This window comes from Lissotriton helveticus, chromosome 1_1 (genome assembly GCF_964261635.1).
Source record: "Lissotriton helveticus chromosome 1_1, aLisHel1.1, whole genome shotgun sequence".
NCBI classification, from domain to species: domain Eukaryota; kingdom Metazoa; phylum Chordata; class Amphibia; order Caudata; family Salamandridae; genus Lissotriton; species Lissotriton helveticus.
In genome coordinates, this window is record NC_136057.1 from 1585000183 (window position 1) to 1585026233 (window position 26051).

Sequence of the window (26051 nt, forward strand, 5' to 3'; positions counted from 1 at the left end):
CGTGCAGCACCCAGTCTGGCTGATCTTCGAAGTGCCGGCTGAGTGCGTCTGCTTTGATATTTTGCTCTCGTGGGAGGTGTACTGCCACCACTACGAGGTTCCGGGCTAGCAGCCAGTGCCAGATTGCCTGAGACTCCAGAGAGAGAGGGCGTGACCGCGTACCACCCTGCTTGTTTAGATAAAACATGGTGGTTGTGTTGTCTGTTTGGATCAGGACCGAGTTGGACTCGATCGCAGGTAGAAAAGCTTTCAGAGCAAGGTGGACTGCTCGCAGCTCTAACATGTTGATGTGGTAGGATTGTTCCTTTGCGGACCACCGCCCCTGCATCTGAAGGCACCCCATGTGTGCCCCCACCCTTGCAGAGATGCGTCTGTCACCAGCGACTGCACCGGAAGTGGCTGGTGAAAAGGAACTCCCTCTATTAGATTCCGAGGCTGAGTCCACCACTTGATGGAGGATCTCGCTGCTTGGGAGAGCATGATCCGATCTTCCCAGCGACCCGTCTCTTGATCCCACTGGTCTTCTAGGGCTTGCTGCAATGGGCGCATTCTCAGCCAGGCGTTGGGGATGAGAAAAATGCAGGAAGCCATGGATCCCAGGAAGGACACCACCTGACGGACTGATGGATCCTCTGTCTGGAGTAGAATCCTGCCCTTCTGCTTCAGTGAAGAAAGTCTCTCCTCTGAAGGAAACGCTCTTCCCGTGTTTGTATCCAGAACGGATCCCAGGAAATGGATCGTCTGGGTGGGCTGCTGCACGGACTTCTCCATGTTGACATGAAGGCCCAGGTCGCCTAACTGCTGCAGACAAACTTGGAAGTCGCTCCTTACTTGTCGAGGGGATGGTCCTTTTAGAAGCCAGTCCAAGTATGGGTAGACGAACAGACCTCTTCTGTGCAGGGAGGCTGCCACCACTGCCATGCACTTGGTAAAGACTCGAGGAGCCGACTTTAGCCCGAAGGGTAGGACTTTGTACTGATAGTGTTTGTGTCCGACCACAAACCGCAGATACTTGCGATGACGTAGGGCAATCGGTATATGGAAGTACTGTAGGAAGGTAGAACCCTGACTATGGTTGCCCCCAACTTTTTGCCTGGTGTTTTGCTGGTTTTCTGACTTAGTTGACCTGAGGCCCTGCTATTCAGGACCTCAGGCCCACTGCTCTCTCTGTAAAATGGATTCCATGTACCTTAGGTACATATCTAAATTGGATACTGAGTCACCTTATCAGTCCCTGTACAGTGTACCTTAGGTACCCAGGGCATAGGTGTACCCAGGGCCTACCAGGGGCTGCAGCATGTATTATGCCACCCCTGGCTGGCCATCCAAATCTGACACAACTGGCTGCTTGACAGCTGGGGCAAGGTGGTGTAATCACTCTTTGCTTTAGATATAGTATACCTATATCTAACCCTAAAATGGACACACAGATCTCCTATCAGTCACTCCTATGGCAGGCCTTAACAATCCTGAAGGCAGAGTGCTTGGAATCGTGTGAGATGGTGCTCTGGCATGAGCTGAGCCTGTCTGCGGATTTCGGGATCCATCCCTTAGCCGTTTCCATGATATCGCATACCATATACTCTTAAGTGCATTATAATCCTCGCGGTTATGTGCCAACTCTGGTATCGCTTTATCAAAACATGTCGAGTAAGGTGTCATACGAATTGGAATACTAACCCCTCGCCAATTCTGGCGACGGGGTTAGCATTCCACCCTTCTAGAGGGACACGACATGTATGTAACCCCTAACCCCGGTTAAAGTCAGACAGAGCCTTAGCATCCACAAAATGGATGCTGCCACCGAGACACAAGTCTGCCCTCCTGCTGCTGGGAGTCCTCCCAGAGCAGGAGATAAGGACAAAGGGTTTCCTGCCAGGGGCGGTGCCAGCACCGTCCCAGACAGGGTTTTGTGTATTGTAGGTAGGCAGGGCTTTAGAGGAAGGTGACTGCACGTGGCACCCCGGTGCTCACTGTGCATAGGCTGGCTGGAACCAGTTCCAGGGTCACTCCAGACCCTGTGCTGGGGAAAAGCCCGCCAAGGAAGTGGGTGTAACCACCCCCCTCCTAGTCCCACCCATAGGGCAGGACTTAGTCGCGTGCCAGCCCCTTTTTACAGGATAAAGGTAGAGACTGGCCCCCTTCCAAATCAGATCATCTTTGAATCCTGAAACTACTTTCTGCGAAAGGAACTCAAGACTTCTTCCTAAGATTTCTCCCTTGTGACTAAGGAGTAGTCACCCTGCATCCGCAGGCACCATCTAAGAACACTGCGGTCTGCTGCAAGTCCTTCCTCCGGAATCCGACTGCCCAGCTCGACGAGAACCGGCTTCCCTGGCACCTCTGACCTCTACCCACCTCTACAGCCCAGCTGAGAACCGTGGGTGCGACGAGACCTCAAGGGACCGGCCATCTGCAAGACTGCACGACTTCTTTCCAGCAAGCCCGCCGAGTGAATTCCTGGTGAGTGCTTTGGGGTCCGAGAAGCCCCGACTCTGAGCAGCTCCAGCTCCGAAGTGCAGCCCCCCAGCATCTCCACGATCTGTGTGGGGCCCTTCTGCTTTCCGCTGCTCACCGCGTTGTTTGGCTACTAGCCCGTTGGCTTGTGGCCTTCCTGACGACGCCCGACGACATTTCTGCTGCTGGTCTGGTTGCTCCAGACTGGCCCTTGCTCCCTTCCAGAAGAGGAGCACCCCGGACCCTCCTGGTCCACTCAAGACGCCATTTTGAGTCCACCGCGTGGGCTTGAATTAGCCAAGGCTTGTTGCCCAATCCTGGGTAACTTCGACGCCAACGACTTCATCCATCGTGGGACAGCTCGCACCTCCATCCTGGTCGCCGACAACGCCTCCTGGTCCGAGAGACTGCAGAGCCCAGCAGCGCCCACTCACCTGACTGCGGTGACTTCGCCCGGTGCCATCCTGGTGCCCACTTAATCACTGGCTAGTGATTCAAGAACTTGGTCCCCTCTGCTTTCAGGTTTTCTTCTTCCTTGATCCAGGCTTGGATCCACCGAACTTTTCTTCACTGGTCGCCTGCCAGCAACTTCTTCCTTCCAGGCTCCTGGTCCGGCAACGAGATCCCCGACGTCTTTTCAGACCTATGCAGCTGCAGCCCCTGGGCTAGGTAACTTCGGCACTCCGGTGTCCCAGCATAGCCTCACTATCCAAGGGTCAGGATCCACTGTCGTTTTCTCCCTACCAGGTCGGGTTCGCCCGTGAACACTAACTTTGTGAATTCTAGCTTCCATAGACTTTGTCCCGCATCCCGCGTGAGAGTGCACACTCTGCACCCGAGTCCCCTGGGCCTCCTAGTAGTAATCTAACGATTCCCTAGTCCAGTCCTAGCGATTCCAAAGCCTATTAGAACTGTTACTTACCTGCTAGTAATTCGCATTCCACTTTCAGCGTATATGGTTTTTCGTGCCCCTCGGGCATTTGTGTAACGTGCTAACTTAAAAGTATTTTCGTAAGAGTTTTGTTGTGTGCTTAGCTCCCTGTCTCATAAAGAGCCAGGGTAGTCTTGTTATAAATAAATACACTGTTTATTTTCATAACAACTTGTGTGGTGTCCTTTCACTGGGTGTTCAAGGGGTAATGTGATGGTAAAACAGCTGGCTTAACACGCCCTCTAGAGTCTTAGCCTTAGACTGCTCGTATCCATGCTACTAGGATAGCTGGTCTATAAGGTTGACTTACAACCAATCATCAATAAGGGTTGTTTGGACTGATACATAGTGATCACTAGAATAGTGAGCACTGCATATCAGGCCAACTTCTCACAAGTACGCATCTTGGAGGTCCACCGAACACATCCAATCTCCTACTTGCAGATTTGGACATATTTGATGAAGGGCCAACATGTGAAACTTCTCCTTCACGATGACTTTGTTCAGAAGTCGAAGGTCCAGGATAGGTCTGAACTTGTGCTCCTGATCTTTTTTGGGCACAAGAAAGTACCTTGAGTAGACTCCCTTTCCTCTTTGAGAGGGAGGAACTTCTTCTATAGCTTGTTTTTGAAGAAGAGCCTTCACCTCCTGCCGGAGTAACTTCAGTTGGTGCGGATGAGATCTTTTCGAAGGAATGTCCTTTGGAAGTACCCGGAAACGTAGTGCATATCCATTGCGCAGTATATTCAGTACCCAATGATCGTTTGTGATGCTGCACCACTCTGCCAGATGTTGTGAAGCACTTCCTCCCACTGGAGTGGCAACGGCGCTAGAGGAAGCCACTGCTCATGACTTTCCTCCTGCTCTAGCCATGGTAGAGGATTGTTGCTGGTGACCACCTCTACCTCGGTTAGACTTACCGCCCTGAAATTGAGACTTGCCCTGGTTCTTGTTTTGGGACCACTGAGGGGTTTGAACCCTCTGTTGAGATCCCTTGCGCTCGTTGGGCCTGTTCCGACGCTTAAACTCTTTCTTTTTCTCCAGGCCGACGGCCTTGAGTGTCCAGTTCGGCCTTCATTCTGTTCATCTCCTCATCTGCGTGTGTGCCAAAGAGAGAGGAACAAGAGATTGGGAGGTTCAAGATTCTCTGCTGCGCATCAGGCTTGAGACCTGTCAGCCTCAACCACGATGATAGTCTGGCGCAGATCCCTTGCGCGTAAGAATGTGCCAATAGCGTAGCGCTGTCCGCTGCTGTGCTGATCATTTGGTTTGCCACCAATGATCCCTCGGTAACTATCTAATCGAAGTCTTTTTGGTCTTCCTTTGGCAGCTTTTCTTTGAATCGTTCCAAAGAGTCCCATAAAGACCTGTCGTATCGGCCTAACAACGCAGCCGCGCTGGAGACCTTCAGGGTTGAAGCCACCGAATTGCAAACTCTATGTCCCCAAGAGTCCTGGGACCTGCTTTCTTGATCAGGAGGAACCGATGAAGAAGCAGTGACAGCATGCGTTTTTCGTGCTGCAGCAACGATCACCGAATCTGCTGGCGGTTCCGTCTTCACGAAGACGGGATCTGAAGAAGCCGGTTTGTACTTCTTTTGGGTGCGAGCCAGCACTGACTTGATGGTAGCTGGCGACAGAAAGGTGTCCATTACAGGGTCAAGAATCCCTGGAACCAGGGGTAGTAATGGGCGAGACGCAGCTTTCTGATGCAGAGTCACGAAAATCACAGTCGTTGCCAGTTGAGGACCTGACATCTCGATGTTGAGTTTCTGGGCTCCTCTCTGAAGAACCTCATGGTAGGTGTTAATGTCATCTATCGGAGAGACCCTCTAGATAGGGCTGTCCGACAACGTAGGGGAATAATCCCTCTTAGACGAGCGGGTAGAAGTAGATAGTGTTCTCCTACTTCTGTGATGGGCACTGTGTCTCCGTCCCCGTGATCTGTCCGCGCGTTCCTCACGTCTGGGGGAACGTGACCTGTCATGCCTCGTTTCACAGGACCTTTCAGTGTGCACTCTCCATCTAGGGGAGCTCGCTCTGGCCACCTCTTGCACCAGTCTTTGTAGAGGTGACCTGTGGATTGGACTGGCATAGTCCTGCATTCGTCTTGTCACTTCCGAATCCTTTCAGTGATGCAAAGTAAGAAGCCACATTGGAGACAAACGTACAGCAGAGGAAGCCTCTCTCTGATGTGATGGAGACTCATGGGCAGGACCTCCAGCCTCTGGAGAGGCTGATCTTGAAGAAGGCTGCCTGGAGGAGTGAGAGGAAGAGTGGCGTGAGGCTGACTCAGTCACCAGAACCACCGATCCTTCCTTAGATCTCACTGAGGGCAGGTCTCGACGTCGGGCGTGAGCCTCTTGACGCCGAACCGGATCGCCTCCTAGACATCGATCTCCTTTCTGAAGCGACTGGTCTCGATGGATCCTGACTTCTCGACGTCGGAGCGGACGCCGCCTGGACCTCCAGTCTGCTCGACGTCGAACGTCGACTCTACGGCGACCGCCGCCATTGTGAACCAGGTGAAGGATGTTCATGCCTCGACGTCGAACGTCGGTGTAAAGACGTCGGTGGAGGACTTCTCCTTCTCGACGCCGATCGTTGCCGAGACGACAGCGGAGCAGGGTCTATTCTCTACGTCGAAGGTCTTCGAGACGACGGCGGAGGGGTGTCTATCCTCTCGACGCTGATCGTCGCCGGGTTGACGACGGCGGAGGACTCTCGCCCCTCGACGTCGATCGCTGATGGATTTGCGACGACGGATGGGAACCTGCTCTCGACGCCGAACGTCGTGTCGACGACGGAGGGCCTCTACTCCTCGAAGCCGATCGTCGCCGGGTTGAAGACGGCGGAGGGCTCTTACTCCTCGATGCCGATCGTCGCCGGGTTGACGAAGGCAGAGGGCTTCTGTTCCTCGACGCCGATCGTCGCCGGCAGAGGGTCACGAATCTTCGACGTCTACGACGTACCTGAGTGACGAGGTCTTCTCGACGGCAAGCCCGCTGTCGAAGGTCTTTTCTTGGATAAATGACCTATGGAGGATCTTTTTTCAGCACCGAGCCAGACGCTGAAATTGAAGGAGATGAGGTCTCGCTTCTAGATGGTGTTCTAGACCTCTTGGAGCCCTTCCTCACTGAAGACCTTCCTCTTGAGGATTTTTCTGCCAGGCCATAGAGGCGAATCATTTCTCTGTCCTTCAGAGTGCTCATTGACAGGGTTTGGCAGTGAGGACAGGTCTTCGGGTCCTGGTTCTCAGGTAAACAAAGTATACAGACCTCATGTGAGTCTGTCTTGGCCTTCTTTTTACCACAAGAAGGAGAGGAGTCAAAAAAAGATGGCATTTTGAGATGTAAAAAATGTCTAAAACGGCCAAAAAAGGACAGTTCCTTACTTCAGAAGGCGGAAGACGTCAAAGTAAGGTAAAAAAGTTGTGAAAAAAATGATTATTTCTGACTAAAATATGAAAGAAGTGGAGCAGTGTCACCAGGATCCTTCATGAAGGAGCCAGAAAGAACAACTCACCTAACTGTCACCCCTGAGGCATGATGGGAAGCTGGGGTCATGAGTGCCTTAAAGGCACGGTGTCAGTTTATTACTAGGGTGCTATGAGTTCGCTTGTCAGTCTTTCTAGACTGTGTTTGCAATGCAGCCTGGGAGCTTTCTATGCTTCCAGTCCTTTATGAGAGTTTTCTTCTTACTGCGGAGCATTGTTGTTTTTCCCTATTTCGAATGCATAATTTCATGTTATGTTGGGAATTCCTTAAAGCATTGTTCAGCTCTAATGTGTATATATATATATATATATATATTGTGAGAAGTTGGCCTGATATGCAGTGCTCACTATTCTAGTGATCACTATGTATCAGTCCAAACAACCCTTATTGATGATTGGTTGTAAGTCAACCTTATAGACCAGCTATCCTAGTAGCATGGATACGAGCAGTCTAAGGCTAAGACTCTAGAGGGCGTGTTAAGCCAGCTGTTTTACCATCACATTACCCCTTGAACACCCAGTGAAAGGACACCACACAAGTTGTTATGAAAATAAACAGTGTATTTATTTATAACAAGACTACCCTGGCTCTTTATGAGACAGGGAGCTAAGCACACAACAAAACTCTTACGAAAATACTTTTAAGTTAGCACGTTACACAAATGCCCGAGGGGCACGAAAAACCATATACGCTAAAAGTGGAATGCGAATTACTAGCAGGTAAGTAACAGTTCTAATAGGCTTTGGAATCGCTAGGACTGGACTAGGGAATCGTTAGATTACTACTAGGAGGCCCAGGGGACTCGGGTGCAGAGTGTGCACTCTCACGCGGGATGCGGGACAAAGTCTATGGAAGCTAGAATTCACAAAGTTAGTGTTCACGGGCGAACCCGACCTGGTAGGGAGAAAACGACAGTGGATCCTGACCCTTGGATAGTGAGGCTATGCTGGGACACCGGAGTGCCGAAGTTACCTAGCCCAGGGGCTGCAGCTGCATAGGTCTGAAAAGACGTCGGGGATCTCGTTGCCGGACCAGGAGCCTGGAAGGAAGAAGTTGCTGGCAGGCGACCAGTGAAGAAAAGTTCGGTGGATCCAAGCCTGGATCAAGGAAGAAGAAAACCTGAAAGCAGAGGGGACCAAGTTCTTGAATCACTAGCCAGTGATTAAGTGGGCACCAGGATGGCACCGGGCGAAGTCACCGCAGTCAGGTGAGTGGGCGCTGCTGGGCTCTGCAGTCTCTCGGACCAGGAGGCGTTGTCGGCGACCAGGATGGAGGTGCGAGCTGTCCCACGATGGATGAAGTCGTTGGCGTCGAAGTTACCCAGGATTGGGCAACAAGCCTTGGCTAATTCAAGCCCACGCGGTGGACTCAAAATGGCGTCTTGAGTGGACCAGGAGGGTCCGGGGTGCTCCTCTTCTGGAAGGGAGCAAGGGCCAGTCTGGAGCAACCAGACCAGCAGCAGAAATGTCGTCGGGCGTCGTCAGGAAGGCCACAAGCCAACGGGCTAGTAGCCAAACAACGCGGTGAGCAGCGGAAAGCAGAAGGGCCCCACGCAGATCGTGGAGATGCTGGGGGGCTGCACTTCGGAGCTGGAGCTGCTCAGAGTCGGGGCTTCTCGGACCCCAAAGCACTCACCAGGAATTCACTCGGCGGGCTTGCTGGAAAGAAGTCGTGCAGTCTTGCAGATGGCCGGTCCCTTGAGGTCTCGTCGCACCCACGGTTCTCAGCTGGGCTGTAGAGGTGGGTAGAGGTCAGAGGTGCCAGGGAAGCCGGTTCTCGTCGAGCTGGGCAGTCGGATTCCGGAGGAAGGACTTGCAGCAGACCGCAGTGTTCTTAGATGGTGCCTGCGGATGCAGGGTGACTACTCCTTAGTCACAAGGGAGAAATCTTAGGAAGAAGTCTTGAGTTCCTTTCGCAGAAAGTAGTTTCAGGATTCAAAGATGATCTGATTTGGAAGGGGGCCAGTCTCTACCTTTATCTGGGAAAAGGGGGCTGGCACGCGACTAGGTCCTGCCCTATGGGTGGGACCAGGAGGGGGGTGGTTACACCCACTTCCTTGGCGGGCTTTTCCCCAGCACAGGGTCTGGAGTGACCCTGGAACTGGTTCCAGCCAGCCTATGCACAGTGAGCACCGGGGTGCCACGTGCAGTCACCTTCCTCTAAAGCCCTGCCTACCTACAATACACAAAACTCTGTCTGGGACGGTGCTGGCACCGCCCCTGGCAGGAAACCCTTTGTCCTTATCTCCTGCTCTGGGAGGACTCCCAGCAGCAGGAGGGCAGACTTGTGTCTCGGTGGCAGCATCCATTTTGTGGATGCTAAGGCTCTGTCTGACTTTTAACCGGGTTATAGGTTACAGGCATGTCGTGTCCCTCTAGAAGGGTGGAATGCTAACCCCGTCGCCAGAATTGGCGAGGGGTTAGTATTCCAATTCGTATGACACCTTACTCGACATGTTTTGATAAAGCGATACCAGAGTTGGCACATAACCGCGAGGATTATAATGCACTTAAGAGTATATGGTATGCGATATCATGGAAACGGCTAAGGGATGGATCCCGAAAGCCGCAGACAGGCTCAGCTCATGCTAGAGCACCATCTCACACGATTCCAAGCACTCTGCCTTCAGGATTGTTAAGGCCTGCTATAGGAGTGACTGATAGGAGATCTGTGTGTCCATTTTTAGGGTTAGATATAGGTATACTATATCTAAAGCAAAGGGTGAGTACACCACCTTGCCCCAGCTGTCGTGCAGCCAGTTGTGTCAGTTTTAGTTAGTCAATCCAGGGGTGGCATAATACATGCTTCAGCCCCTGGGAGACTTCTGGGTGCACCTCAGCCCTGGGTACAGGGACTTGGAGAGGGCCCAGTGCCAATTCAGTACCTGAGTACAATTTGGATAGAGAGAACAGCTAGGCTGTGGGTCTGATTAGCAGGCCCACAGCCAGGGAAAGTCGTAAACCAGTGCAGCAAAAAGCAAAAATCTGGGTGATCATAGGATTGCAGACCCTACTCTCCTACATGTGTATATATATATATATATATATATATATATATATATATATATATATATATATATATATATAATACATATATATATAATACACGGGCACATATATGATTGTGTTTCCGGGGTCCCGCGCATGGGCGGGAATATTCTAGTGCTAATGACTATTGACGAGGATCCCCTGGAAGAGAATTTAAAATTAAACTATGATGGGAGGTCAATTTTTCAAAAAAAGAGAGGAGTAGACCAGGAAAGAATAAGAAAATTTGGAAAAAAGGATATTAGAAGAGGAAAAGGGTGAACTAGAGGCAGTCGCCGAGAGATAAGTAGCATGACAAAGTCAAAATAAAAAACAAGATCAAACTGCAAAAAAGAAGACTGACCGAAAAGGGAGAGTAGGCTAATGAAAGGTGAATGAAAAGGAGTGAGAATCAGTTGGATGAAAGGAAAGCCCGAGAAAGGCTGTGAAATAGAAAACCCAACAAAGCAAGCAAATTCAGTAAAGACAGAGAAAAAGTTAAGGATTATGGGTAAAAGAGCTCTGCCACAGGGGGGGGAACTGGAAATGTTCCGGAAGATAACACTGGTTCAAACACCACACCCATAAATTGCCCAACTTATTGCTTGCTGTTTTGTGACATATATGCCATTCCCCTGCACCATACTTAACTGAATAAAAGTGTGTACTCTCATCCTAAATACACTTAAAACTGTGCATATGTTTCTCAAACAAACCTGCAAAAGTTTACTTTAGTCTATAGACAGACAATATTGCTTTATAATGATGGATGTCCAGTACAAGCATCCCTGCTATTTTTTTTTGTTTGTAGCCAAAATTTGGATTCAGGCAATGTTTTAAGGCCCCTAATGGCCAATCACTGTTCAAACTAAAGATATGGTACTTACTGGGATTATAATTTGTGACCGAAGGATGGTGAGAAACTCCACCGGTCACCTGCCCAAAGAAAAGTTTTAGACAAAATTTTAATATGGAAATAATATTGCCATTGATATCCGCAGAGTATATATGCCTACGTACTATTAGATTCACCCTCCCCCCATCACCGTCTACAATATAAGGTTTACTAGCTAGATTGTACAGTTTCAATCCACGAAACAAGAGATTTTCTAATCCTACACCACCCCCTACTCTGGTTAGACTTGAGGTTATATGTTCCTTCTTTCCTTTGACTATTCAAATTTTGGACACCTTAGAAATTAAGAAAATACTGGTCCGGAATTGTGGAGCATAAGGTTAAATGGAAACAACCTGCAGCAAAATAGGATAATATGGAGGGGGCATCGCTTTCACTGTAGTCCAAGTCGGTCCCCTGCCACACAGCCATCACAAATCATTAAGTTTCTCAGTGGGTAGAGAGCCAGTTGCACATATCTGTATGGTGCTAGCTCTGAAAGAACATGCTGCCAAACCTTAGGCTCACCATGAGATCCAGTTCCAGTCCAAGGCGCCACCAATTTGCACACCGCTGCAAAGAAATTCATCAGACACAGCAGGTGGTCAACCACAAGCTACCAAATCCAATGACCAGAAGGCACCACTATGGATCACCACTCCAATACTAAGAACATTTCTCCAACATAGTACCATGCCATGCTCGCCTAAAAGCAGCAAACTTAATGGCAGCCCCAACATACCACCCAACAAAGTTGGAGGCACTGGCCACGGAAGCTGAATAAATCACTAAATTAATTATTTTACAGGTGGAAAAAATACCACCAGATTAAGGTCCTTTGTTGCATTGCTTCAGTTCAGGATGTATGTATGAGAACATTTAATGTGTGATAATTTAGTTTATTTCTGAATGGAAATTAGCCACTCAGTCCCTAGCAATGCAAACAATTCATAGGAGGTGGAAAGATTCACCACACAGCCAGTAACGTGGTTAAATAGAAACATTGCACTGGGATGCAAATATTGATAACTATAGGCGTACAGATGACTGGGCTGTGATACCAGACGAACAAGTTACTTACCTTCGGTAACGCTTTTTCTGGTAGATACTATATCTGCCTGTGGATTCCTCACCTTGTGAATATCCCCTTGCGTCAGCAACATTCGGAAATTCTTTTGTAGCTTCGCGCCGACGTGGATCCGGACGTCACAGAGGCACGGCATCGCACGCGACCTCGCTGACGTCACCGGCGCCTATAACAGGCCCACGCCGGCGTGATGACATCAGTTCCGCCCTTTTTTCCGTGCCATCGAGGCACACGGACGGACCGATGATAGTAGAAATATACACAGTATACGTAGTATAGAAACAAGGTAACACACAAAGTGTGAAGCAAATGCAATAACAACATTTGAAATAAACATTTCCATGACAATAAAATAACACATCATAGAAACTCTGGCATAGAAGAGTGGACAACGGGGAGGCGGGTGGGTCAGTGAGGAATCCACAGGCAGATATAGTATCTACCAGAAAAAGCGTTACCGAAGGTAAGTAACTTAATCTTCTGATAGATACATCTGCCGTGTGGATTCCTCACCTTGTGAATAGAGTCCGACAGCAGTCCCCACTCCCGGAGGAGGGTGTCCACTCTGCTATACCAGGAAATCTTGGAGGACAGAGCGCGCAAAGTGGCCGTCCCTCCTCACCTCGGTATCCAAGCAGTAGTGCTTCGCGAAAGTGTGGAGGGAGGCCCAAGTCGCGGCTCTGCAAATGTCCTCAACAGGTACACCTCTAGACAAAGCAGATGATGCAGACTTTGCTCTAGTCGAATGTGCTCTAATACCCTCTGGAGGGTCCTTACCAGCCAAAGAGTAGCAGATCTTAATGCAGAGCACGATCCACCTCGACAGAGTCCTCTTATGGACCGCTCTTCCTTTCTTGCAGCCAGCAAAGCCAACGAAGAGCTGGTCGTCCACTCGACAGTCTTTAGTCCTGTCCAACTAAAAAGACACCGCCCTCTTGGGGTCAAGACGGTGTAATCTCTCCTCCTCCTTGGAAGGGTGAGGGGGGAGGATAAAAGGTAGGAAGGGTAATGGATTGACCAAGGTGGAAAGGAGTCACCACCTTAGGCAGAAAAGCAGCCCTGGTCCTAAGAACCATTCGTTCAGCATGAATGGTCAGGAATGGGGGCTTGGAACTAAGAGCTTGAAGCTCACTTACCCTCCTTGCTGAGGTTATTGCAACGAGAAAAAACGTTTTCAAAGTCAGAAGCCTCATGGGACACTTGTGAAGAGGCTCAAAGGGAGCACCCATCAAAAATGTCAAAACTAGGTTCAAATCCCACTGAGGCACAACAAAGGGTGTAGGAGGGAACCTATTAGTAAGGCCCTTCAGAAACCTTAAAACAATGGGAGACTTAAAAAGAGAAGGCTGGTCAGGCATACAGATAAATGCCGACAGCGCAGACAGATATCCCTTCACCGTGGCAACAGCAAGCCCCTGCTGGGCCAGGGAAAGGGCAAACTGGAGCACATCAGATAAATGGGACCTCAAAGGGTCTATAGACTTCTCCCTGCACCAAACAACAAATTTAGACCACCTATAAGAATAGATGGACTTAGTGGAGTCACGCCTGGCCGACAAAATGACATCCACCACATCGTGAGGGAGAGAAAAAGAAATCAGGTTGCCCCGCTCAATCTCCAGGCATGAAGGTGTAAGGTCTGGAGGTGGGGGTGTAGAACCTGCCCCTCCATCTGAGAGAGGAGATCTGCCCTGTAAGGGAGACGGAGCGGCGGGTGAGAGGAGAGGTGGAGAAGGTCTGAATACCACACCCTTCTTGGCCAATCCGGGGCGATCAATATGACTTGGGCCCGGTCTTGGCGAATCTTCCTCAGAACCCGAGGAATCAAGGGTATGGGAGGAAACGCGTAAAGGAGCTGCGAGTTCCAACTCAACTGAAACGCGTCCCCCAAGGCTCCTTGCATCGGATACTGGAGACTGCAGAATGACAGGCAGTGAGCATTCTCGTGAGTGGCGAACAGGTCCACCCGAGGTGTCCCCCACATCTGAAAGATGTCGTGAACCACCTCCGGGTGAAGCCTCCACTCCAATTTCGGCAGAGAACTGCCGACTGAGACTGTCTGCACGAACGTTCAGAACCCCGGCCAGATGATTTGCCATCAGACAAATCTGATGGTCCTGAACCCAGGACCAGAGACGCAGAGCCTCTCTGCAGAGACACTGTGACCCCACTCCTCCCTGCTTGTTGATGTACCACATCGCGGTCGTGTTGTCCGTCAGGACCTGGACTGACTGACCGCGAAGGGAAGGGAGGAAGGCCTTGAGCGCCAAACGTATCGCCCGCAATTCTAGAAGGTTGATGTGAAGCAACCTTTCCTCTGGAGACCAAAGACCCTTGACCTCCAGGTCTCCCAGATGAGCACCCCACCCGAGAGTGGATGCATCCGTTATCACTGTGGCCACCGCTGGAGGAAGTTGAAAAGGCTTTCCTTGTGACAGATTGCCTTCCACGCTCCACCAAGACAGATCCGCTGCAGCTTCCCTGGAGATCCTCACTGACTCCCCGAGATCTCCGTTGTGCTGATACCACTGCCTGCGGAGGCACCACTGGAGTGCCCTCATGTGCCAGCGTGCATGGTTGACCAACAGAATGCATGAAGCCATCAGACCGAGTAGGCGAACGACCTTCAGGACTGGAACGACCGCTCCATTGTAAAATAAAGGAATCATCTCCCGTATGTCGCGAATTCTTTGAGGGGGAGGGAATGCACGACATACGGTTGTGTCCAGTACCGCACCTATGAACAGGTTGCGCTGTGAGGGCACCAGGTGAGACTTGGGTACATTTATCGAAAAACCCAACCTGTGCAACAACTGAGTTGTCTCTTGCAGATGATGGAGCACCTTCTCTGGCGAATCCGCTTTGATCAGCCAGTCGTCTAGATACGGAAATACATGAATCCCCGTTCTCCTGAGATGAGCCGCCACCACTGCCATCACCTTGGTGAAGACTCGAGGTGCAGTAGTAAGGCCAAACGGAAGGACCACAAACTGGTAATGCTGTGACCCAACCGTGAAACGGAGATACTTTCTGTGAGACTTCAAGATGGGAATATGAAAATACGCATCTTGCAAGTCGATCGACACCATCCAGTCCTCTTCCAACAGCGCCTGAAGAACCTGTGCAAGAGTGAGCATTTTGAACTTTTCCTGCTTCAGGTAAAGGTTCAAAATCCTGAGGTCCAGGATTGGCCGAAGTCTGCCATCTTTCTTGGGGATCAGGAAATACCGGGAGTAGCACCCCTGACCCCTTTCCTGCTCTGGAACCACCTCTATTGCACCCTTTCGAAATAATGCCAGGACTTCTTCCTGCAAGAGAAGCAGGTGGTCTTCTGAACAATAACCCTGGCAAGGAGGGTAATTGGGAGGGAATTCCTGGAAAGGAAGAGCATACCCATTCTCTACAAGATTGAGAACCCAAAGATCCGATGTTATAAATTCCCAATCTTGTAGAAAATGAGTAAGCCGACCCCCTACTGGGCCCACATGATCCGGAATGGCGGATCTAGGGCTGCTTTGCTGCGTTGGCCGGGGGTTGGGAAGGAGAGGAGGAGGAGGAGGAGGAGGAAGCTTGACGACCTCTAGGACGGGGTCTTTGTCTGCCTCTGTACGACTTGTACAGCGTGTTCTGCTGCTGCTGCTGAGGCTGCTGCTGCTGGAATGATCTGTAAGATCGAAAGGAAGATCGGCCAAATCCTCTGAAACGTCTTCCGGTAGTACCTCTGGATTGAAGGCCTAAAGATTTTGCAGTGGCCCTACTGTCCTTAAAACGTTCCAAGGCAGTATCAGCCTTCTTTCCAAACAGACCTGAACCATCAAAGGGTAAGTCCATTAAAGCAGACTGGACATCAGCAGAAAACTCTGAAGATTTGAGCCAAGCAGCTCTCCTAGTAGCCACAGAGGAACCCATGACTCTTGCCACCGAGTCTGCAGTGTCCAAACCACTCTGGATGACCTGTCTCGCAGCCGCTTGGGTGTCCGAGATTACTTCTTGAAAATCCCTCCTGTCATCCTCAGGAACCTTTGGAATGAGTTGTTTGACAGAGTCCATCAAAGCATGGATATATCTCCCCATCAAACACGTAGCATTGGTTGACTTCAATGCCATGCTGGCTGATGAAAAAACCTTTTTAGCATTTTGGTCCTGTTTCCTGGATTCCTTGTCTCCAGGAACCTGTGGAAATGCCCCAGCAGATTTTTTTAGAACAGGCAGCCTGCACTACCAAACTCTCAGGAAGAGGATGCGTTGTTAAAAATGCAGGGTCATCCGGTGCAGCTCTATATCTTCTTGCCACCGTTCTAGAAACCGCTGGAGCAGTCAAGGGTTTCTTCCAGACCTCATAGACAGGTTCAGACAACGCCTCGTTGAATGGTAACATAGGCTCGATCACAGATGAGGGTGAATGAAGTACCTCAGTTAAAATATTGGGTTTATAATCAGCTGTAGGCAGAGTTATATTTAGTAAACTCGCTGCCTTCTTAATCACAGTGTGGTAAGGCACCACATCCTTAGATGGAGCATTCGATACAGAAGCCAACTCCCATTCAGGTGACAGTTCAAGACCACTGGCTTCACCTAACTCATCAAAGGGATCCTCAGAATCCTGTAATTCTCCTTCCTCAGTGTCAGAATACCCATATTTTTCCTCTTCTAAAAGTCTCTGGGCCTTTCTCCGAGACCTTTCTTTCACAATCGAAGTTAAAGGATTCGGAATCGACTCCGACGGGGTCGCTGCCGGCGTCGAGCCCGACGTCGGACGAGGCTTCTCGACACGAGGTCGGACAGAATCCTGCCTCGGAGTCACGGGTATCGGCGTCGATGGGATCGGCGTCGATGGAGCCGGCGTCGTGCGCTTCGGCGTCGACGACACCGGTGGTGTCGGAAAATGCCAATGCGGCGGTAGAGCCGGCATAAAGGGCATGAAGGGTGCAGGGGCATAAGCCTGCGGAACCCCTAGATTAAAGGCCATAGGACCCGTGGGACCAACAGGTGCACCAGACGGGAACATTGCCCTTGAATATACACCATACATGGCGTTCAGGAACTGGGAAGGATCCTGACCTGGAGTCGGAAACTCAGGATACGGACCTCTCGGATGTTCCCGGGGAGGCGGAGTCGATACGACGTCGACCTCTTCTTCGGGCGCCGGAGCCGGAGTCGATGAACCATCGGGTGCCGGAACTTCGGCTCCACCAGCCCCCTGCTCCTCACCTTCATCCTCCTGACCAGAAGGATTTGATGGAATTGGAGATTGGACCTGTTCCTGAGGCTCGGGTGAAACTGGATGCACAGCCTCTTCATGTTCCGACTCCGAAACCTCCACTTCTTTACACACGAGCTTGATCTGGGACTTTGGTTTCGAGCTAGAGTCCTTCCCAGAGTGATGACGTGACTCATGGGACTTCCTTCTGTGTTTCTTCTTCGAAGACTTCGAAGCGTGTGCTGATGATGACTCCGAGCGTGACCTCGAACGAGACCTCGACCTCGATCTCGACCTCGACCGACGAGATCGAGATTTTGACGACTTCTTAGCTTTTTTGCTCTTGAGTTTCGCCATAAGGAGCTTTGTCTCCCTCTCTCTTAAGGCTTTTGGAGTCATCTTCTTACAACAGGAACAGTCCTCAACATCGTGGTCCGAGCTCAAACACCATACACAGCATTCGTGGGGGTCGGTGATTGACATGGTCTTGCCACATTCACCGCAGGCTTTAAATCCCGTCTTCTTCGACGACATCTCGAAGAAAATGTAAGAAAGACACAATTACGAAGAAATAGTAACAAAGTTACTGGAAGCTACTACACGATCCCTGAAAACCGTTAGCGTCGACGACGCGGAAAAAAGGGAACTGATGTCATCACGCCGGCGTGGGCCTGTTATAGGCGCCGGTGACGTCAGCGAGGTCGCGTGCGATGCCGTGCCTCTGTGACGTCCGGATCCACGTCGGCGCGAAGCTACAAAAGAATTTCCGAATGTTGCTGACGCAAAGGGATATTCACAAGGTGAGGAATCCACACGGCAGATGTATCTATCAGAACTAAAATTCATCGGGCTATAGCCTAAAATTGCTTGAAGCTTATAGTATTTTGGAAAAACGTGGGCAAAAAAAGAGAAATGCAAAACTATGGTTGTAGGCGGGGTGTTCCAGAGCAGGCTTATCGAATGAAGAACCGCAAACTATGTACATTATTTGAGTTTGATTATTTGCTCATACAATTCGATGAATTTAAGATTCAGAAGAGCTTACCCCTTGTGAGCTTTAAGCAAAAACACCTTTATTACGAGTGGGCCAACAATGCGGACATATCAAAGTTAAAAACCTGCATCTAAGTCATAGTTTCTAGTACTTGTGAAGTGAGAAGCTATGTGCCTTTGTTTCCTTCTACTGCATTAGCATCTAGGTGTTCTTCTCAAAGACAAAAGGCCCTGGCTCCAGATTCATGGGACGCAGATCCAGCTCTGTGTCGGCTTCAGGGACAATGGGGATGACGTAGTCGATTGGCATGGACAGCCCGGGGGCATTGCTACAAGACCGGGCACCGGAGAAGGTCTTGGTATCACAACCAGCGCGTCTGCGGTTCGCGCACTGGGTCCAATGGGCCCAAGTGGTGTTGAGGGCATACACTTCAATAGGAATTCAGTAGGGGTCCCTCCAGAACCTATGGGGCCCAAAGGCACTCCAGAGGGGTCAACACACCCAAGAATGAGGTGCATGGCCTAATAGAATTCTCCAACATGGGCGGTGGTAGCTCTAGCTGTGGAAAAATCAGGGAAACGCGTAGATGACACGGACCGAATCTCTGTAGTGGTGTGGGGCCTCGAGTGTCGATGCTCCACCCTCGCATCTGAAGATTTGGACAGTCGCAGAGAAATCCAAAACCTCTTCAATTTTAGGTTTTTTTCTTTTTGTGTGACTTACTTTACGAAGACTTTGACCGGGACTACAACAGTCTTGTGCAGTTCCGCAAACCATCGCAGCACCTTCCGAATGACTGGGATCTAGAAAGCCACGGAGTCGTCTGACTTAGAGGAGCTTGACGGAGCGCTCCCTCAACACCTTCAGGTGCATGGCATAGTAGTCCTCGATGGCCTTCGAGTCCGTGTCTTTCTCGAGGCACCATACACAAACTAAATAGGCGTCTGTCACAGACCTCTGCCTGTGACAGACACCACATGATTTGAAACTAGCCGGTTTCTTGGGTGACATCCTGTCACACAAGGAGAAAACAATCTATCAAAAAAGTGTTCAACAAAAGGCAGAAAAAACCACTCCAAGTGACTGAAAGGTACCTCTTAACAGACCTGTGCTATATGCCACAGAAACGAAAGAACTTCCATCAGTGTGCCAATAGGTCTATATAGGTACAGTGTATGCAGGGCAGCCCTACATCGGATTGACTGGGACAAAGCCTTGGAAGGAAAGAAAATTTGGTGTTTGTTGTGGGGGCCGAGGAGGGGGGTTGTTGCGGTGTGATGGCAGGAGGTGTGAGGAAGGGCAATTACACGGAGGTACATTTAGGGCTGATTACAAAGTCTTTAATGGAACCGGTTAGCTTAAAATTAAGTCAGGCAGCTCCCTGTTGCGGCACTCGGAATATGGGCGACCCGGGCTTGGGCCTAGTTCGCCCATACCCAAGGCCAGCCCTGCGTGTATGCCATTAACAGCACCAACGATGCAGAGCCAAACAAAGGCACCTACCAGAGAACTGGGGTACTGCTCAAAACATTTCCAGATCTATTCTGATGCCTGGTGATAATTCGAAGATGAGGTTTGTGAGAAGTTGGCCTGGTATATGCTGTCCACTAATTAAAGTGGGCACCATGCACCAGTCCAAATAACCCTCATGGTGATTTAGGAGGTCAAAGATAACTTTAGAAAGCTATCCAAATGGTAGCTGTGGAGAGCAGCCTTCAGGCTTAGTCTTGAAAGAATGTTAAGCAGCTTGTTTTACCAGACGCAACCTTGTAGTATTGGTCAAATGAAAGGAGAACCACACAGTAGTTATAAAAATATGTTTTTATAAATATAACACTCTCGTACAACAGTATCTGCTAAACACAGATAATCACAATGCACACAATACTGTAGCACAGAAACAGTAGTAAATAGCACTAATACACAGTGGGCTCCAGGGGGAGACCAAACCATATACTAAAATAGTGGTATAAGAACCCAGACTAGAGTCAAGACCGTGTCTAGAAAATGTAGATTCGCTAGGACCCCAAGGAACCAACCAAGGTAAATAAATAGGTACCCCACTGAGGATGGGTGCAGTGTGGGAACACGACTGCGTGCTCGGTACAATTCTATGGGGATGTCGTGGTTGAAGTTCTAAAGTTTAAGGACCCTTCCCAGTGGACTTCGAAGAAACCCTGTGGAATTTAGGAGGTTGGTGAGCTGCCCCACCCGTGGATACTGTACTACCAGAGTTACCTATCCAAGGGAAGCCAGGTGCATAGGTCTGAAGCGGGGTCGGAAATGGCTGTCAAACCCAATGGAGGACTTTAAAGAAGAGCCGCTGCTGGAAGGAAGAAAAGTGTCCTTTGGAATCCAAAAGTGGATTCTTGTTAAGAGTACCTGAAAGCAGAGGGGACAGAGTCTGGGTCACTCCGGAGGGACCAGGGGCTCAGTAGACCAATGCCCAATGATGTCGGGTGCTTCAGGTGCTGTGAGGGGGTTCTTGACTCTGCAGCCACAGGGACCAGGAGACGTCGAGGATGACCAGGAGCCAGATGAGAGCTGTCCCACGAAGGATGTCAAGGGGTCGGTGTCTGTTGGGAAAACAAACAAGCCTTTGCAACGGCAACCCACGCAGAAGGTCAAGCGAGGTTACGGTTTAGACCAGCAAGGTCCAGGAGACTCACCAAACATAGGGGAGTCAGGGCAAGCCTGGAGCAACCAGGAGAGCCTAAGAAAAGCAGAGTTGACCCACAAATGGGTCCGCAGGCCGGAGGCACAAGAGCCGTGAGGGGACCTCGTATGATTTCACAAAGCAGCAGCCCACGGAGCACTGGGTGCGAGGAGGCCAGAGTTCTTTGTGGGAAATTATGCCAGAGGTTGGGGCTGCTTGGAGCCCAGTGTACTTGTTCTGGAAACACCAACAAGCATATGCACTTGTAAATGAACGCGGTGCACAGGTGTACGGGAATTGCAGCCACCATGAGGGATTCTGGCCTCAAATTTGGTAAGAGGGCAGCTCGGACCTTGAGGGACTTGGAAACCCACCTCCTGTTTTGCTGGAGTCTTCAGAGTCTGTAAGAAACTCAGGAGCAGCAGACTGGTCAGTTGAGATGTGGTTCCTGCAGTTGCAGGGGAGTGACTCCTTCACTCCAAGGAAGATATCTTCGGTTGTCCTTGATGCTCCACAGGACCTGCACGGAGCCTGTATTGTGCAAGGGCACAGACGATGCTTCACACAGGCACAGACGATGCTTCAGACAGAGAAAGTCGGGCCCAAACGAGGTCCAGAGTGGGCAGACGGTCAAAGTTCAGTGGTTTCTGGTTCAGAATCTTGTCCACGTCGAATCTAAGGTCCTACAGTCAGGTAAGCCCTTTTATACCCACGGGAGAGGGTTGAATAGATTCAGGGGACCCTAAACATTCCTGAAGTGGACGCATTTGACGTCTTGCATACGGAACTATCAAGATGCAAGATGCCATAATTCCTAGTAGCTGCATGAATACCCGAGCTGGTAATGAGTGGCTGGGTTGAAATTCGGATATGAGAACCTGAATAGTGTGGATTCTGGTTGGATTGGATCAGGCTAGAGCTTTGTGTGCATCTTAAGTGGCCCCCAAGTACATTTGCGTCTTGGAGGGTTGAGGATGGGACTACAACAGATTTATTGTAAATCAGAGTGCGTGCAGTAAGTGTAGTGTTCTTTGAGTGTGCTGTAGGCATTTTGTGAGTGCTGGTTTTGATGAGCCAGTCATCTAGATATGGGAAGACGTGAACATGTTGCCATTGCAGATGTGCAGCGTCTACTGCCATGCATTTGGTGAATACTCTGGGAGCAGTGGTGACTCCGAATGGGAGAACTTTCAACTGGTAATGTTGTCCCTCTACCACAAATCTGTGGTATTTGAGACGAGGTGGGATGTATTGGAATATGGAAGTGTGCATCCTTTAAGTCCAGAGTAGACAAAGTCGCCTTGTTGTAATAGAGGAAGCACCGGTTAGAAAGTGACCATATTCAAGTGAGCTAAATGAATGTATAGGTTCAATTCTCTGAGGTCTAATATAGGTCTGAGAGAACTATCCTTTTTGGGAATCAGCAAGTAAAGGGAGTATACACCTGTCCCTTGATATTGTAATGGGAAAGGGTGCCATATCTCCTTTTCCCAGAAGAGATTGGACCTCTTGTTTGAGTAGGTGTATATGTTCTGGAGATAGTTTGTGTTTCTGTGGTGGAATGTTTGGAGGGTAGTTGGAAAGCTCCATGCATTAACCAAATTGGATAATTTATAAAACCCATTTGTCTGATGTGATGGTATTCCAGACCGGGAGAAATTGAGCAAGACTTTCCCCGACAGATGTTGAATGATGGGGGAGGTGGGAGGGGATGAAAGTCACTGTATTTGTAGCTGAGGAAGCACGGGGTGTATTACCTCTCCCTTTGCCATTGTTTCCCTAAAGTCCACCGCTAAAATACCCTCTGGTAGAGGGGGGCATTTACTATTCAGGTGGCATGGTCTTGAGCTTCCTCTATAAAAGGAGCGGCGATAGGATTGATGGTGTCTGCGCCTCTCCCATTGATTTGGCTACCTCAGTGTCTTTCTTCATTTTTTCTAATGAAGTGTCAACTGTAGGGCCACATAAGTGTTCCTTGTTAAATGGTAAATCTCCAGTTTAAATCCTGATACCCTTAGCCATGTGTGACGTCTAAGTAGAACGCTGGTGTTAATAGCACGTGAAGCAGAGTCTGAAGCATCTAGGGCACACCTGATTGAAGTGTTGGATATAAGCTTCCCTTCCTATATGAGGTCATGAGCTTTAGTTTTATGCTCATCAGGCAGATGTCGGAATAGCTGCTCTAGTTCATCATAATGAGCTCTGACATACCATGCTAACAGTGCTTGTGTATTAGCTATGCGCCAATAATTGGCTACTTGCCAATTACTTTTCCCTGAAGCATCTATTAATTTAGATTCTTTATCAGGAGGCGGGCGTCTCCTGTTTGAGAATTAGCTCGTTTACTAGCATTTGATACCACTAAAAATTCTAATGGAACTTGATCTCGGATGTAAATTGTGTCTGTAGGTGCAGCTTGCACTGGATCTTTAAATACCTCACCTACATGTTTTAACATACCTTTGAGCATAGGTAGTTGTAGGAAGCAGGCTCTGTATATACTATACCAAAGTGAGGTATAGTGTGCACAGAGTCCAGTGGAACCCCAAAGGTAGGCAGAGGTTAGATAGCACCTTGCTCTCTCTTTGTGGTAGTGTGGTCGAGCAGTTAGACAGTATCAGAGGACAGTGTTAAGAATTTGTTGTACACACTCAGTCAGCAAACGAATTCACACACTCAAAGACTGAACTTCAGACCAATTATTTTTGTATAAAAATATTCTTTTAGTTATGTTATTACTTTGCAGTAAGTATACATATTGTAATAGTTTGGATTGCAATTGTAAATGTACTTTGATTTGATTACAGTAGCGTTACTGATAATTCAATGCTTTTCAGAATACAGTACAAACTTTAAATGGGATTTTCAGTAAGATTACAGGTAAGTTACTTTTGAGATTACTTTTCTTACACAGAGTAGTACACCTGGATACTACACTGGGGCTTTTCCTGTAAACAGCTAAGTAAAATCTTTTTTTTTTAACAGTACAATTTAAAAGAATTTTTTTAGGTGTTCAAACACCACACTTAGAAACTTTTCCAAGAAAAACAGTCAATGTTTTCCTATGAAGGAAATTAGTGCCATCTGTTTTAAAGAATATTATTTGCCTCAATGGTAAGATCTCCCTTGTAGTAGAGCTGCCCCCCTTCTTCTGCAGGTCTTGTAAAGCATCTGCAGGCCCCGTAAAGCATCTGCTGGTCCTCCAGGTTCCTAGTCATCGGGCTCACCGAAGGAGCAGTGCAACAGGAGAAAGATCTTTGTGCTACATGAGGCCATATCCATCAACTTGGAAAGCTGAAGATGCCAGGACCCCCAGGAACAGCCCAGCATCAATACCCTAGGTAACGGAGCAGTTGCAGCAACCAAGGCATGTTGGTGGTCCAGTCCAGACTCCAATAGCACAAAGCAAGACCTACCGTCTAGAGACATCCAGATCCACCAGTCCAGCACTGAGAGTGGCCCTGTTGCCCAGTTTCCTCCCTTCACCAGGTCACCAAGACATGACTGCTCTAAGCACCCCTGCACCCGCACTCCACAGCCCGAGTCAGAGGGAGGCAACTGTGCCACCGTGATCCTGAGACCCTCAAGAGCTGAGCCTACTCTTCGATTTCGCAAGACTGGTCCCCCAGTAGCAGCCTGCAACCTCTTTCTGCAGGGACAGAGAACCGCAAGTGTCTTCAACAGCATGACCCCATTGGACAAAGCACTACTGCATCAAGCCCCCCACCCCAAGTTAGAGTGGATCAACGAGGTCCCCATGTGCTAAACTCCTGAGTCCCCTATGTGGGTTCTACCATACTAGCCGCCCTCCCTATTTCTGGAAAAATCCATATCTTGAAAAGCACTTACCCGATTATTATTATTCTGGTGTCTAAATTCATATTAAAGGTGTTATTTTTATAAATGTCAGTCAGATTCCATTAAGTGTATGTCTCACATACTGACTTGGTATGTGCAATAAATGTTTAACCCTATCCTTTGATAAGCCTAAACCACTTGCACACACTACCACAAATAAGAGCATTTGGGATTATTATTTTAACCCCTGTAAACCAGTAAGGGTTGCCTGGGCTATCTGTGCAGTGTAGCTCATATTGGTGCACTATATAGAGAGATTGTTTCCAACAGAAAGAGAGGCAGCTTGGTCTTCAAAGCAACACTGTACTATTTTCAGTGCAACAGTGCTGCCCACTTAAACGCATTTACTTCATTTTCTTCGGGTTCTTACTGGTTTGCTTGACTATTTGAAATGACGGCCTTGAGATGGAAAATTCAAGCATTTATCAAGTTCTCTGATTCCAACAGCGTATAAACAAAATGATTGAAGGAGGTTTTTCTTATTGCAAACTTGCCCTATGTTCCCATAAATGGGCAAAGCTCATTACGAATGAGGACATGTTCAAGATTTTCAAAGTTTGCATTTTTAAGGTATAGGCAGACATGTCTCAAACAAAAGTACATGTTCTGTTTACCTTCATTAAGATGAAGGTGCATGCCTCCTTGGCATCACTAGCATACATCAAGGTTTTTTAATACTAGGTTGACCATCTGAGGAAATGACCATGGTCACAGATTCAGATCGCCTTCTTAGGAAAGGACATAGATTTGGTAGATCACACTGCTTCTCGTAGTTAATTAGTAAGCTAAAGCACAGACTACAGTCGGCTTGAAAAGGCACCAGCTCCACCGGTTATGACGCTCATTCTAATGCTCTCAAACTCTTCGGTACACTTCTATTGTTGCAGGGAACAGGACCTTGCTCAAACACTGTTTAGGTCGTACACTATCCTGTTGTAGGTCCAAACCAAGACTGATTATTAATTGTAGAAGTCATCGGGTAGTGAATGGCAGATTAAACCATTTCTTAAAAGAAGCAAGCCATGTTACTTAAACATGGTCAATCTTTCAAAGTGCTTCTTTTGGTGTATGAAAGAGCCAGTCTTCTTACTAACTGTAAAACAATGGGACACCAAAAGTATTTCCCTCATCTTGACGAAGAAAAGGAATACTGAACTACTGTGCACAGTAGGGGATATGGATCAAGTATCTCCATCACGGCATAAGTTGGAGAGAAAACTGTCCACCTAGATTCTAGGATCATTATTTGATAGGATAATGGACTTAAAAACTGACATTTGTCGTATCGACATTCACCCAAAAATACATCTTAGATTCATATTAATCAATAAAAGTTGCTCATGCTCATTCACAAATTAATATTAGAAACAAGTAAAAAAAAAAAGCGCTTCAATCTATACTCCAGCAAGACTGATTCCGCCGAACCCCTGATAACACAAAACAACTGGTCT

General features: G+C 48.8%; 1 protein-coding gene across 2 annotated transcripts in view; it reads right to left on the reverse strand.

Moving 5' to 3' along the window:
* Positions 1 to 26051, reverse strand: part of SPRYD3 (SPRY domain containing 3) — a 686433-nt gene that overhangs the window by 451917 nt on the left and 208465 nt on the right. The window lies entirely within an intron of this gene.